General features: G+C 46.4%; 1 protein-coding gene across 1 annotated transcript in view; it reads right to left on the bottom strand.

The window, feature by feature from the left end:
• LOC139472513 (uncharacterized) overlaps window positions 1–150 on the bottom strand; it is an 11750-nt gene extending 11600 nt beyond the window's left edge. The window contains exon 1 of the mRNA XM_071254989.1: window positions 63–150. The gene's annotated coding sequence lies outside the window, so the exon portion shown is untranslated. The remainder of the gene's footprint in view (window positions 1–62) is intronic.
• Between the last annotated feature and the right edge of the window lie 15208 nt (window positions 151–15358).

Genomic DNA, 15358 nt, shown 5'->3' with positions numbered 1-15358 from the left:
CGCATATTGTTTTTATACGGACAAATAATAATATACATTATAAAGGTATGAAGCATACTTACTTATCTAAAACAGATTCCAACAAAATGTCTTGCGTTCTTCCAGGGGAGCTTGCTTGTATATCCCCGGCCTGCCCTGCTGCCTCTGGTCTTAAACACCTGTCAGGTATGACTAAATGAGTCTTACTTCGCCGGGGTCTGTTCACCGCGAGACTGGGTGGTTATATCTCTATACGTCACTCATCTTTCACACCACGTGTGTTAATACAAGTCCCCGGGTGTCAGGGTAGAGCTCTGTGGGGGAGAGGCTCCTGACAGATTAATGACGGGACAAGTAGCAGCTGTAACAGTGACGCTCGCAGACCCTCCTTGTCCACAGCCTGGAAACATGATCCAACACAAGCAGGAGTTACCCCCCTTGTGTTTTTGTTTTTGCGACAACAGTCGAGGCACGTTCACGTCATTCAACCCAACGTTGGCTGTTAACTTTACTTTATTGAGGTGAGGTGAAATTGGGTTTAACATCGCGTCCAAGATTATTGCGCTTATATAGCGACGTGCATGCACGTGTATATGTGTTTGTGTGGCTGCTTGTACTAGACCGGACTGATGCCGATTTATAGTGCTAGCTCACTGAGATATCATGACCCAGTTTAACATGAATACCCCACTCAGACACAGTATACTGACTCCGAGCCGACCAGTCCTTGTTTTAGCCCCTTAATGCCGAGCGCCAGACAGGGTAACAACAAGTACCATCTTTTAACGTCTTTTGGTATGACGCGGCCGGGGATTGAACCCCGGCCCTACCGCTCTCCTGGCGGACGATCTTCCATTAGACCACGGAGGCGGTCTTTACTTTAGTACATCAATCTAACAGTTAATGACTGCCTTAAAATTGTCACGCTCAGTTTACACACAACAGAACCGTTTACACGTCTCGACCTAGATTCGAGATGTGAGTGATTGAGTGAATGAGTGAGTGAGAAAATATTCAAACTAGCCCAGTCATAACATGGCAAAAGTGAGCAGGGCTCACTAATACCCTTGATTTCGAGTGCAACATATTTCGAGTTCAAAACAGCTGTATTTTCTCAGAACATCCACTTATCGAAATCCAACTTTGCACTGCACCTCTCTTACTGGTACAGACACTGTTCATAGAGTGAGTGAGTGAGTGAGTGAGTGAGTGAGTGAGTGAGTGAGTGAGTGAGTGAGTTAAATTTCCAGCAACATCACGTTGGGGATGCAAGAGATGAGCTTCACACATTCTGGAAAACGAACCGAACCTTCAGCATGACGGGCAAACGCCTATACCACTGGGCTACCCCACCGCCGACAAGGGGTCATGCAGTCTTTCACTCCCTGTTCGTCATGAGTGAGTGAGTATGGTTTGACGCCGCTTTTAGCAATATTCCAGCATTATCACGGCGGAAGACACTATACAATGGGTTCACACATTGTACCCATGAGGGGAATCGAACCCAGGTCTTCGACGTGACGAGCGAACACTTTAACCACTAGGATGCCCCACCGCCCCCTCGTCATGCGGGATGCTGCATGTGGCAGACTTACCTCTATGTCATGCCGACATTGTGAATGAAGTGGTTATCATACTACAAAGTCGCTCGCTGGTGAAATTATTCTGCGGTAGGTGCTGTCGTAGTAGTGTGATGAAACAGCTGACGTAACGGGACGCATCGATTTATCTTCCAGACTAATCCATAATTACGACAATGTTCCTGCACGTGGCAGCCTGTTAGCGCTGGCCTCTCTCTGTCTCCCGGTCAGACAGCACAAAGCGGGCATTATATGGACAGCACAACTTCTTGCACAAAACAGACATGTGGCATTCTACATATCTAAATAAATGATTGATTAATGACGTCTTAGCCAGTTTCATGCTTGCAATACCGCATCTCAGACTGATGAGCATCTTGCCTTCAACCTCAAAGGGGCCCCTGCTGCTCAGTCGTCGAGGGCGCCGCTATTGTCCCTTGGGTTCGCAGTTCCCTCCCTTGAGTGTGCCAGACACTTATGATCACAGGTTCAAATCCAAGCTTCCCCCCGATTATGTTTGTGGTTTCTCTGCACCATATCCGTGCTCGTGGGCTTCACCATAGTGAACGTCTGAGACCTGCATCACTTCGGGCTTTCCTCCCACATGAAGCTGACCCGCCGTGATGTAAGTGATTTACTGTTCAAAGCGGCCTTAGACTCAACTCACTCACTCACGATGATTCATCGCCATCTGCAGTCCTGACTAACAAAGACATCACACATCTAACACACACCTTTATCACCTTCAGTGGCTATCCCCAACATTATACATGTATATATATATGAAAGTCATGAGTGAGTATTGTTTTACGCCGCTTTTAGCAATATTCCAGCAATATCACGGCGGCGGACGCCAGAAATGGGCTTCACACATTGTACCCATGTGGGGAATCAAACCCGGGTCTTCGGCGTGACGAGCGAACACTTTGAGCACTGTGCTAGCCATCGCCCCGAATGTCATATATATGTTATTATATATATATATATATTAGCGCTTTCCGCTTACTCAGTGTTCACTCGATGAAGGTGCAAGGAGTAGCTCTGAAACGTCGTTAAAAAGGATAAACGAAGATGTTATCCATAAAGAAGTGTAGTGTATTCATATACGAGTGGTGATGTAAAACCATGTATAATTATCACGGAAAATCTGGGATTCGAACAAACGAAAGGCGGATCTTGACACATTGACGGGAGACAACTCTGCACGTGGAACACCACTGGACCACCGTCTTCCCGCGTTCTAAAGGAACCACTCCTAGTATACAGCCTGTATTGATTCCCACTTTTGTATAAAAATCGTTATAGGACAGTGGGGAATAGATATACTTAGACGTTCAAAGACTTTCGTGTGATTTGAATTTTGAGTGTGTGAGAATTCTGTGTTTGACCAACCGTTACTACCGGCTCTCTTCCACGCAGAGGCAGACACATTAAAATCAAATCATAGTGCTCGCTATCGCTCCTTTGTGAAGCGGTTCTGAGTACTCAGAACTAATTTTAATGAGATTGACATGAGGCAGACATTTTACGACGTCTACCATGTTATGACGTAGCCGGATCCGTGTGATGTCACCACTCTCCTGTCACGTGGTCCAGATCGTCTACCAGGTGATGATGGAGATAGACTGCTTCCCGTTCGTTCCTGCGACAGACTGGCCCTTTCATTGGAAAGCGGAGCAAGAGCAGCGACACCAAGCGGAGGATCCGGGAACCAGTCTATGACGGAGACCGATCCGTCTGACGTCACCCTTCTCGTGTCACGTGGTCCCCAGTAACCTATGAAGGACCAAGTTTTTGTGTCTGAAATGGGCCGTTTCAGAGAAATTTCACGACTACTTGTATGGCAATGATTTCGTAGTAATGACTGACAATAATCCCCTGACGTATGTACTACCTACAGCACGTCTGGACGCCACAGGACATCGGTGGTTAGCTGCTCTAGCAAGTTACAACTTTAACATCAAGTACCGGCCAGGGAAGAGCAACATTGATGCTGATGTGTTGTCTCGTTTGCCCAGCAAAGACCCAGTTTAGATGGAAGACCTGTCTCGTGATGTGGTGAGTAATATCTGTAACAAGATTTGTGAACCTAATCTTGTTGAGAGTTTGTGCTTGTCTACAGAAGTGGTTCCAGGAAGTGAAGCAGATGTAAGTGACCATGTGTGTGCTGCCAATGCTAAGGATTGGCGCCGTGCTCAGCTGAAGGACACATCCCTTGCTGTTATCATGGAGCATCTGGAGAATGCCACGAGACCTGACAGAACTCAGTTCGCAGGAGACCCGGAGATGACTACTTTATTGAAGACATTTGCACATTTGACTTTGAGGGAAGGTGTGTTATATAGAGTCACCAGCATAGATGGATGTGATCAAGAACAACTAGTACTACCTTCCAGATGTAGGATTTCAGCACTCAGAAGCTTGCATGATCGTGTAGGACATCCAGGCAGAGATCGGACCTTATCCCTACTCAAGGAACGTTTCTACTGGCCTGGTATGACCAAGGATGTAGATGACTACCTGAAGATATGCGAGAGGTGTCTGAAAAGGAAGGGAAACACATTCATCAGAGCCCCTTTGGTGAGCATCCAGACGTTGCAGCCGATGGAGCTGGTCTGCATGGACTTCTTGACTCTGGAGCCATCCAAGGGTGGTCAACAGTATGTGTTGATCATTACTGACCATTTCACCCGGTACGCTCAAGCCTATCCATGTCGGAATACATCAGCCAAGACGACAGCAGACTTGTTTTTCAACAACTTTGTCATCCATTACGGTCTACCCAAGAGGATTCATTCCGACAAAGGAGCCAATTTTGTTGGAAAGCTGATGACAGAGCTGTGCCTGCTGCTTGGGATCGATAAGTCGTCCACAACACCCTACCATCCCATGGGTAATGGGATGTGTGAACGATTCAACCGGACCCTATGTGATATGTTGGGGACTCTGGAACCAGACGCCAAGAGGGACTGAAAGGCTCATGTTGGACCCTTAGTCCATGCATACAATTGCATTCGACATGAGTCTACCTGACATTCCCCCTTCTTCCTTATGTTTGGGTGTCACCCAAGACTTCCAGTGGATCTAGCATTTGGACTTGACATCCAGCCAAGCAAGCCCAAGTCACTGCAGCAGTACACAAAGTCATTAAGAGATCGACTCCAAGAGGCATACCATCTAGCTTCACAGAACAGCGAGGAAGCACAGCAGGATCAGAAGACCTACTTCGATAAGAAGGCAAGAGCAGGAGTTATAGAGACTGGTGACCGAGTTCTGGTTAAAACCGTCGCCTTTGAAGGAAGACACAAACTAGTAGACAGGTGGGAAGGTGACATATACACAGTTCTTCGTCAGCCGAACCCCTCCATCCCTGTCTATGTGGTCGGAAAGGAGGATGGTGAAGGTAGGAAGAGAGTGTTACACCGGAATCTTCTACTTCCCATTGGTGCACTCCCTGTACCGGATCCACCAGCACCAGAACCACCGAGACATATCCCGAAACCAAGAAGATCAACGAGACTTGCTAGTCCAGTCGAGGAACCAGAGGATGACGAGTCAGACATATATTTCCCTTCGTCTGAGCCGTCAGTGTCAGCTGCGGATACAGCTGATAGGCCAACTGAGGCTAGAGCAGAAGTTGAAGATTCTGCATTGGGCGAAGATGATTTAGTTGGAGATGCAGTTGGGAGCCAGCCAGACCAGCCTGAAGATGTTTCAGCTGAGGATGATCCTGCTGCAGAGGAGACATCAGATGTGGAGACCACTGACGCAGATCCTGGTGCAGCCCCAGAAGAACCTGCCAATGTGGAAGATGATCCTGAGTCAGCTGAAGATGAGGTTACCCCAACGCTTAAAGATCAAACCACTAGGTTTCCCCAACGCGTAAAGATCTAGCCACTAGGTTACCCCAACGCATAAAGATCAAGCCACTAGGTTACCCCAACGCGTAAAGATCTAACCACTAGGTTACCCCAATGTGTAAAGATCTAACCACTAGGTTACCCCAACGCGTAAAGATCTAGCCACTAGGTTACCCCAACGCGTAAAGATCTAACCACTATATATATTACCCCAACGCGTAAAGATCAAACCACTAGGTTACCCCAACGCGTAAAGATCAAACCACTAGGTTACCCCAACGCGTAAAGATCAAACCACTAGGTTACCCCAACTCGTAAAGATCAAACCACTGGGTTACCCCAACGCGTAAAGATCAAACCACTAGGTTACCCCAACGCGTAAAGATCTAACCACTAGGTTACCCCAACGCGTAAAGATCAAACCACTAGGTTACCCCAACGCGTGAAGATCAAACCACTAGGTTACCCCAACGTGTAAAGATCAAACCACTGGGTTACCCCAACGCGTAAAGATCTAACCACTAGGTTACCCCAACGCGTAAAGATCAAACCACTAGGTTACCCCAACGCGTAAAGATCAAACCACTAGGTTATCCCAACGTGTGAAGATCAAACCACTAGGTTACCCCAACGCGTAAAGATCTAACCACTAGGTTACCCCAACGTGTAAAAATCTAACCACTAGGTTACCCCAACACGTAAAGATCAAACCACTAGGTTACCCCAACGCGTAAAGATCTAACCACTAGGTTACCCCAACGTGTAAAAATCTAACCACTAGGTTACCCCAACGCGTAAAGATCAAACCACTAGGTTACCCCAACGTGTAAAGATCAAACCACTAGGTTAACCCAACGTGTAAAGATCTAACCACTAGGTTACCCCAACTCGTAAAGATCAAACAACTAGGTTACCCCAACGTGTAAAGATCAAACCACTAGGTTACCCCAACGTGTAAAGATCAAACCACTAGGTTACCCCAATGTGTAAAGATCAAACCACTAGGTTACCCCTACGCGTAAAGATCAAACCACTAGGTTACCCCAACGCGTGAAGATCAAACCACTAGGTTACCCCAACGTGTAAAGATCTAACCACTAGGTTACCCCAACGTGTAAAGATCTAACCACTAGGTTACCCCAACGTGTAAAAATCTAACAACTAGGTTACCCAAACGCGTAAAGATCAAACCACTAGGTTACCCCAACGCGTAAAGATCAAACCACTAGGTTACCCCAACGTGTAAAGATCTAACCACTAGGTTACCCCAACGCGTAAAGATCAAACCACTAGGTTACCCCAACGTGTAAAGATCAAACCACTAGGTTACCCCAACGTGTAAAGATCAAACCACTGGGTTACCCCAACGCGTAAAGATCTAACCACTAGGTTACCCCAACGCGTAAAGATCAAACCACTAGGTTACCCCAACGTGTGAAGATCAAACCACTAGGTTACCCCAACGCGTAAAGATCTAACCACTAGGTTACCCCAACGTGTAAAAATCTAACCACTAGGTTACCCCAACACGTAAAGATCAAACCACTAGGTTACCCCAACGCGTAAAGATCTAACCACTAGGTTACCCCAACGTGTAAAAATCTAACCACTAGGTTACCCCAACGCGTAAAGATCAAACCACTAGGTTACCCCAACGTGTAAAGATCAAACCACTAGGTTAACCCAACGTGTAAAGATCTAACCACTAGGTTACCCCAACTCGTAAAGATCAAACAACTAGGTTACCCCAACGTGTAAAGATCAAACCACTAGGTTACCCCAACGTGTAAAGATCAAACCACTAGGTTACCCCAATGTGTAAAGATCAAACCACTAGGTTACCCCTACGCGTAAAGATCAAACCACTAGGTTACCCCAACGCGTGAAGATCAAACCACTAGGTTACCCCAACGTGTAAAGATCTAACCACTAGGTTACCCCAACGTGTAAAGATCTAACCACTAGGTTACCCCAACGTGTAAAAATCTAACAACTAGGTTACCCAAACGCGTAAAGATCAAACCACTAGGTTACCCCAACGCGTAAAGATCAAACCACTAGGTTACCCCAACGTGTAAAGATCTAACCACTAGGTTACCCCAACGCGTAAAGATCAAACCACTAGGTTACCCCAACGTGTAAAGATCAAACCACTAGGTTACCCCAACGTGTAAAGATCAAACCACTAGGTTACCCCAATGTGTAAAGATCAAACCACTAGGTTACCCCAACGTGTAAAGATCTAACCACTAGGTTACCCCAACGCGTAAAGATCAAACCACTAGGTTACCCCAACGTGTAATGATCAAACCACTAGGTTACCCCAATGTGTAAAGATCTAACCACTAGGTTACCCCAACGTGTAAAGATCAAACCACTAGGTTACCCCAACGTGTAATGATCAAACCACTAGGTTACCCTAACGCGTAAAGATCAAACCACCAGGTTACCCCAACGTGTAATGATCAAACCACTAGGTTACCCCAATGTGTAAAGATCAAACCACTAGGTTACCCCAACGTGTAAAGATCAAACCACTAGGTTACCCCAACGTGTAATGATCAAACCACTAGGTTACCCTAACGCGTAAAGATCAAACCACCAGGTTACCCCAACGTGTAATGATCAAACCACTAGGTTACCCCAATGTGTAAAGATCAAACCACTAGGTTACCCCAACGTGTAAAGATCAAACCACTAGGTTACCCCAACGTGTAATGATCAAACCACTAGGTTACCCTAACGCGTAAAGATCAAACCACTAGGTTACCCCAACGTGTAAAGATCTAACCACTAGGTTACCCCAACGCGTAAAGATCAAACCACTAGGTTACCCCAACGCGTAAAGATCAAACCACTAGGTTACCCCAATGTGTAAAGATCAAACCACTAGGTTACCCCAACGCGTAAAGATCAAACCACTAGGTTACCCCAACGTGTAAAGATCAAACCACTGGGTTACCCCAACGCGTAAAGATCTTACCACTAGGTTACCCCAACGCGTAAAGATCAAACCACTAGGCTATCCCAACGTGTAAAGATCAAACCACTAGGTTACCCCAACGCGTGAAGATCAAACCACTAGGTTAGCCCAACGCGTAAAGATCAAACCACTAGGTTACCCCAACGTGTAATGATCAAACCACTAGGTTACCCCAACGCGTGAAGATCAAACCACTAGGTTACCCCAACGCGTAAAGATCAAACAACTAGGTTACCCCAACGCGTAAAGATCAAACCACTAGGTTACCCCAACGTGTAAAGATCAAACCACTAGGTTACCCCAATGCGTGAAGATCAAACCACTAGGTTACCCCAACGCGTGAAGATCAAACCACTAGGTTACCCCAACGCGTAAAGATCAAACCACTAGGTTACCCCAACGCGTGAAGATCAAACCACTAGGTTACCCCAACGCGTAAAGATCAAACCACTAGGTTACCCCAACGCGTAAAGATCAAACCACTAGGTTACCCCAACGCGTAAAGATCAAACCACTAGGTTACCCCAACGTGTGAAGATCAAACCACTAGGTTACCCCAACGCCCTGTCTAGAACACACAGTAATCTGAGGCGAGCAGTGTTGTCATGGCGATACCGCCATTCCTCCTTTACTCCTGTACGTTGTACTGTGCACGGCACATATTCCTGTGAAGATCCGGGTCAGAATTGGTCTTCAGTAACCCATGCTTGTCCTAAGAGGTGACTAACGGGGTTGGGTGGTCAAGCTTGTTGACTTGGTAAATGCATGTCATCGTATCCCAACAACGTGGATCAATGTTGATGATATCATTCACTGGATTGTCTGGTCCAGCCTCGATTATTTGCAGGCCTTTATTTAGAGGCAACCTTATGGATGGGTGGTGACCTTGTTATAGCGTGTCATCGTACCCCGGTGGCTCATGATATCAGTCGTTGGTTTATTTGACCCAGACTCAATTATTTATAGCGGTATTCAAAAAGGTGGAATATTGCTGAGTGCGGCGTCAACCAACAAGCAAACACAGCAAATATAACACTGTGCAATAACGACACGTGCAGGCCACAAGTGGTATCATTCTGTGTCCACTGGGTACATGTAACTATGGGTAACAACTTCTGTTTTGTTAGTTACCTTTCAGGGCAACCTTTTCTCCCTTCACCAGGTAAATGACTGGGTGATTGATTTATATGTAGTTACGCTATGGATACACAGACTAAAAATAAACAAAGATAAGATGCACTGTATGTATGTATGTATGTATGTATGTATGTATGTATGTATGTACGTCACGTGATCCAATATCGATCTCTCAATGGACAAGAGTCTTTCCCTGCGCTCTGACGTCCCATACGATAGTGAGGTGGGTCATGATATTTAATGACAGGTGTTGCTCTAAAAATATATCCAGTGTAATCTGTCAGAAATTCCCACATGTAAGGGCCGGACTCCGCCGGACATACACAAACAGATGATACAGAAACTAAACAGGACGCCATCTTCTGTGTCCCGACGTTTCTGATTTAAGAAATGAACGACGAGTGGGAGTTGTTTATTGTACAATAAAACACTAAAAGAATAAACAATGAGGGGCTCAGTCCCTGCAGTGTTTTAGTGTAGGTAAACAACGACCACTAGTCGTTTATTTCTTTTATAAGATATCAACATTACGTACAGCCTCTTTAAGGATGTTAGTAAAAAGTACACGCTTTAAAAAAATATTTTACCCGTATTTAAATAATGATGACTCCCTGAACAGAATCCGACCGCGGCAATGCCCATTTTATGAACAGGGGGATTACATTTGGCCTTTCCCGCATATTTTCACAATACTAGTATTCACGTCGGCTGTCTCTACAGAAAAGGTATAGATAAACGACGTAAAAATAAGTACCGATTGTCAAATCTCTCCCACTTGTGAAAGCGATCGTCCGGCCATTGCGTTCATCTAGCACCATACCCGTGCTTGTGGGTTTCACCGAAGGGGTAAACGTCTAAGACCTGCATCACTTGGGGTTTTCCTCACACATGAAGCTGACACGCCGTGATATAACTGGAATACTGTTAAAAGCGGCGTTAAACATAACTCACTCACACACTACGACGTCATCACGTATGTTCGAATTTGCAGATATGACGTCATGACATAACAATGTTTTATCGTGAAATAAACCACGTTTCGTTCTTCGTGTTCTTTGGGGTGTGGTAGGGGTGGTTTTACAAGTAGGCCCGTCACCTCTCATGGGTTTTTTTCACAAACATTATAACCAATGCCTTCTCAGGTCGAACCTCGGTCTTTACAACAACGAACCTCCAAACATACCGACTTCCCACCTCGTGGGTTTCTCAAACATACCGACTTCCCACCTCGTGGGTTTCTCAAACATACCGACTTCCCACCTCGTGGGTTTCTCAAACATACCGACTTCCCACCTCGTAGGTTCCCCAAACATACCGACTTCCCAACTCGTGGGTCTCTCAAACATACCGACTTCCCACCTCGAGGGTTCCCCAAACATACCGACTTCCCACCTCGTGGGTTTCTCAAACATACCGACTTCCCACCTCGTGGGTTTCTCAAACATACCGACTTCCCACCTCGTGGGTTTCTCAAACATACCGACTTCCCACCTCGTGGGATCCCCAAACATACCGACTTCCCACCTCGTGGGTTCCCCAAACATACCGACTTCCCACCTCGTGGATTCCCCAAACATACCGACTTCCCACCTCGTGGGTTTCTCAAACATACCGACTTCCCACCTCGTGGGTTTCTCAAACATACCGACTTCCCACCTCGTGGGATCCCCAAACATACCGACTTCCCACCTCGTGGGTTTCTCAAACATACTGACTTCCCACCTCGTGGGTTCTCCAAACATACCGACTTCCCACCTCGTGGGTTTCCCAAACATACTGACTTCCCACCTCGTGGGTTTCTCAAACATACCGACTTCCCACCTCGAGGGTTCCCCAAACATACCGACTTCCCACCTCGTGGGTTTCTCAAACATACCGACTTCCCACCTCGTGGGTTTCTCAAACATACCGACTTCCCACCTCGTGGGTTTTCCAAACATACCGACTTCCCACCTCGTGGGTTTCTCAAACATACCGACTTCCCACCTCGTGGGATCCCCAAACATACCGACTTCCCACCTCGTGGGTTTCTCAAACATACCGACTTCCCACCTCGTGGGTTCTCCAAACATACCGACTTCCCACCTCGTGGGTTTCCCAAACATACTGACTTCCCACCTCGTGGGTTTCTCAAACATACCGACTTCCCATCTCGTGGGTTTCTCAAACATACCGACTTCCCACCTCGTGGGTTTCTCAAACATACCGACTTCCCACCTCGTGGGATCCCCAAACATACCGACTTCCCACCTCGTGGGTTTCTCAAACATACTGACTTCCCACCTCGTGGGTTCTCCAAACATACCGACTTCCCACCTCGTGGGTTTCCCAAACATACTGACTTCCCACCTCGTGGGTTTCTCAAACATACCGACTTCCCACCTCGTGGGTTTCTCAAACATACCGACTTCCCACCTCGTGGGTTCTCCAAACATACCGACTTCCCACCTCGTGGGTTTCCCAAACATACTGACTTCCCACCTCGTGGGTTTCTCAAACATACCGACTTCCCATCTCGTGGGTTTCTCAAACATACCAACTTCCCACCTCGTGGGTTTCTCAAACATACCCACTTCCCACCTCGTGGGTTCCCCAAACATACCGACTTCCCACCTCGTGGGTTCCCCAAACATACCGACTTCCCACCTCGTGGGTTTCTCAAACATACTGACTTCCCACCTCGTGCGTTTCTCAAACATACCGACTTCCCACCTCGTGGGTTCTCCAAACATACCGACTTCCCACTTCGAGGGTTTCTCAAACATACCGACTTCCCACCTCGTGGGTTTCTCAAACATACCGACTTCCCACCTCGTGGGTTACCAAACATACCGACTTCCCACCTCGTGGGTTTCTCAAACATACCGACTTCCCACCTCGTGGGTTTCCCAATTTTGCCGAAGGTGTACGACCTGTGTCATCGACTCTCCTCACACATAGACTTGACTGGTAGTGAAATGTTGACAGCGGCGTCAACGTCAAGTCACGTGGTCAGCAGGGACAGCATAACCTCATGGTCACAATGTTATGTTACCCTCTCCCCTGAACCTCAAATTCACAGCAACATAGATATACGGGAGCCATTACTTGAAATGTTCTGGCGTCACTTCTTGCATTAGCTGAATACTTCGCTTCGCTTCACGTCACTTTACTTTACTCACATCAGTTTACGTCACTTTACTCAGATCACTTCACGTCACTTTACTCAGATCACTTCACGTCAATTTACTCAGACGCTTCATGTCACTTTCTCAGACGCTTCACGTCACTTTACTCACACCCCTTCACGTCACTTTACTCAGATCACTTCACGTCACTTTACTCAGACGCTTCACGTCACTTTACTCAGACGCTTCACGTCACTTTACTCAGATCACTTCACGTCACTTTACTCAGATCACTTCACGTCACTTTACTCAGATCACTTCACGTCACTTTACTCAGATCACTTTACTCAGAACACTTCACGTCACTTTACTCAGATCACTTCACGTCACTTTACTCAAATCACTTCACGTCACTTTACTCAGATCACTTCACGTCACTTTACTCAGATCACTTTACTCAGAACACTTCACGTCACTTTACTCAGATCACTTCACGTCACTTTACTCAAATCACTTCACGTCACTTTACTCAGATCACTTCAGGTCACTTTACTCAGATCACTTTACTCAGAACACTTCACGTCACTTTACTCAAATCACTTCACGTCACTTTACTCAAATCACTTCACGTCACTTCACTCAGACGCTTCACGTCACTTTACTCAGTTCACTTCACGTCACTTTACTCAGATTACTTCACGTCACTTTACTCAGATCACTTCACGTTACTTTACTCAAATCACTTCACGTCACTTTACTCAGATCACTTCACGTCACTTTACTCAAATCACTTCACGTCACTTCACTCAGACGCTTCACGTCACTTTACTCAGACCCTTCACGTCACTTTACTCAGATCACTTCACGTCACTTTACTCAGACGCTTCACGTCATTTTACTCAGATAACTTTACGTCACTTTACTCACACCACTTCAGGTCACTTTACTCATATCACTTTTCGTCACTTTACTAAGATCACTTTACTCAGACGCTTTACGTCACTTTACTCAGACCACTTCACGTCACTTTACTCAGATAACTTTACGTCACTTTACTCACACCACTTTACGTCACTTTACTCAGACCACTTCACGTCACTTTCCTCAGATAACTTTACGTCACTTTACTCACACCACTTCATGTCACTTTTCTCAGATCACTTCACGTCACTTTTCTCTGATCACTTCGCCATCACTTTACACAGATTATTTCACGCCACTTTACACACATCGATCCCGTTAGTCGCCTCTTTCGACAAGCATAGTCACCTTACCGTAAAAGGCTTATTGTAAGAAGCGACTAAAGGGATCGGGTGGTCAGGCTCGCTGGCGTGTTTGATGCATGTCATCGAATCACAAATGCGTACATCGATGCTCATGATGTCAATCACTGGATTGTCTGGTCCAGACTCGATTATTTACAAACCGCTGGAATATGGCTGAGTGCGGCGTTAAACAACAAACAAACAAACAAACAAACAAAAGAACACAGGTGGGGACACCTCATGCATACAAAGGGACATTACTCTTTGTTAGTGACCTCGCTTATCCAGACATCCGTTGTCAATGGCTGTTGAAGGCGATACAGCGCAGGCTGCGCTAAACAGACAACCGACAGCTGTGGTGTATCAGTCATGTTTGCAGTGAGGGAACATAATGCCCCCGTTATACTGCGGGTGACTGTGGAGGGATGATGAGAGAAATGGGTGTTAACGTCGCGTTCAAGGTTATTGCACTTCTATAGCGATGTGCATGCACGTGTGTGTGTGTGTGTGTGTGTGTGTCTACGTATGCTTGTGTGTGTAGCTTCTTATGCGTGCGCGTCTGAATGTGTGTGGCTGCTTGTGTGTGTTTGTGTGTCTGCATGTGAGTGTGTGTATGTGTGTGCGTGTGTGTGTGTGTCTGCATGTGTGTGTGTGTGTGTGTGTGTGTGTGTCGCTGCATGTACCAGTCCAGATTAATGGCAGGGTACACAGTACAGGTGAGTGCAGGTCGCTGAGGAGGGAGGTCACAGGTCAGACTTAGTGAGGGCTAATCAGTTTACCGACGACACACCAATCCCGGGAACACCAACTACAGCCATAGTTTGTGGGTTTATACCGCGAGTTTGACTTCTGCTGCTTACAGCATCCCCCGAAACATTGCCACAGACGTTCGACCTGCCTCGTGTTCAGTCCGGAAAACATTTATCAAATGAGACTTTGTTATATAAAAAGACAAAGATATGTATCACCAATTTGTTTTGACTTTTGGTATTATAGTTCGTTTTGTTTGTTTGTTGTAAAACGCCACACGCCACACACAAACGCAATATTCCTGCTAGATGACGGCGGCCTGTAAATAATCGAGTCTGGACCAGACAATGCAGTGATTGATATCATGAGCATCGTTCCAAGTCGCCGGAGTGTCCACACGCTGTCAACCAGGTCATCGAACCTCACGTCGTCTCTTACGACAAGCATTGCTTGATTGGGACCAATTCCAACCCGGAATCCCCATGGAGCTCATTCCTAATCGAGTGAAGGAAGTTTAATGTCTCAGCACTTTCCCTTGTCATTGCCGCCATGCACGGAAGCGTCATTTCCGAGTCGTCGGAACTAACCGATTATCTGGTAAGTATTTCCGTCCCAATCGTTGATGTCTGGAGCGCAGGGATTCCAGTTTACCGTGGCGACATGCAGTGATATCAAGTTGTGTCAAGTCAGGCTTCCT

Source organism: Haliotis cracherodii, unplaced genomic scaffold (assembly GCF_022045235.1).
Source record: "Haliotis cracherodii isolate W230 unplaced genomic scaffold, xgHalCrac1.p SCAF_24, whole genome shotgun sequence".
Lineage (NCBI taxonomy): Eukaryota > Metazoa > Mollusca > Gastropoda > Lepetellida > Haliotidae > Haliotis > Haliotis cracherodii.
This window is presented reverse-complemented; position numbering and strand designations above follow the sequence as displayed.